The following is a 1,669-nucleotide window of genomic DNA, read 5'->3' as shown; positions in this document are numbered from 1 at the left end:
GTGATATCTTGTATCACTAAAAATGAGCATTCTTGGACCGTCGGGTCTGGCACGGTGGATCGTCCGTTCTGGACTTCTGGTCCGTCCGTTCCAGACCCTTCCGTCTTGGTTTTCCCGTCGTTTTCTCGTGCGTTTTGTCCTTCCCTGCGTGTGTGACCCTGTAGGCTCATTCGACATAGCAGTATAGTCCGAAATCTCTATTCCGGATATACAAGTCATAGGCGGTCTCTAGCAAGACACTATGACTACCTATCTCGAATAGAGTTTGTTTGTGATCATACGAAAGCCAGTGATGATTCCGACTGATGATCCTTTTGTATCACGATATCATATGCCGAACATAAGACATGGACAAGCCGCCTTATCTGATTCGACTGCTTTCTCGTTCACTGAGTTCGACTGTCTGAAATAGACGACGTTCGTCTATAGTGCGGCCACACATTTCTACAGTCTTGCTCACACGAGGGGCCCAGCGATATCTCTCTCTTTTACGAGAGGTACAAATCCCGTCTTGACTATCTACAATCCAGTACATGATTCGTTTCGTACCTGATACACGCCTTTATAGTTCTCCTGTTACGCAGAACGTTTGACGTATTCAAAGCACGCAACTCCTCATGTTGGATTCTGTAGATATCTCAGGTCTTAGGATCCAATCATGGAATCGTCGTATGAGGTTCAAGTCATGACGCTAGTCCATGTGACAATCTCATGCGGGTCAGTCCAGTATTCCGTTCTGCAACGAATACCTATGATTGTGATCGTATCCAATACCTATGATCATCTATGTGATCATCAATCACACATCATACTAGTCTTATTATGTCGTTATTCCCATAATGACACAAGACTAGGGAGTTTAGTATCATTCATAATGATACATGGATTTCATAACAGATCTAGCATGCAGGAACATGTAATGAACAAGATACTCTCATAAAAAAACATATAGAAAGTATCAATACATCGAATGTATCTGAACAAAGCTCATAATCAGTACATCATAGAGCACTAAACCAACATGTCAGACAACCAAGTGTGGACTCTGGTTGATGCATCTGAAGGGATAAAGCCCATCGGATGCAAATGGATCTTCAAGAAGAAGACCGACATGGATGGCAACGTGCACACGTATAAGGCACGACTTGTGGCGAAGGGATACCGTCAGATTCATGGTATTGACTATGATGAGACGTTTTCGCCCGTAGTTATGCTGAAGTCCATCAAGATCCTACTTGCTGTGACACCCGTAACCCGTGTACAGTATACGGGTTGTGCCACATGGACAAATAGTGATAAAATAATAAGTCGCGGAAGTAAAATCGCGAAATCCAAAAACATTTTAAATAATCCAGAGTAAACAGCGAAAAATACAACAGGCGATCAGTATCGCGCACATATCCGAATAGTTATAATTTAACCGTACAAAATGCGGGAAATACAAGTCTCGTAACCCAAAATGTAAATCCCGTACATGATGCTGCCTCTCTCAGGTCGTCGTCTGCCGGATGCGCTACGCGTAATCCTCGTGATCTGAAAAATGTAAACCACGAGGGCTAAGCACAACTGCTTAGTGAGTAGCCTGGGTTGAACCCGGAAATCCCGTTCCCAACGAGAACGGTACAATCGACATTTCCATAGAGAAAACACATGCAATAAGTAAAAACAC

The sequence above is a fragment of the Tarenaya hassleriana genome, unplaced genomic scaffold, assembly GCF_000463585.1.
Source record: "Tarenaya hassleriana unplaced genomic scaffold, ASM46358v1 Cleome437, whole genome shotgun sequence".
NCBI classification, from domain to species: Eukaryota; Viridiplantae; Streptophyta; class Magnoliopsida; order Brassicales; family Cleomaceae; genus Tarenaya; species Tarenaya hassleriana.
The sequence above is the reverse complement of the archived record's forward strand: the minus strand, read 5'-3'. Positions refer to the sequence as shown.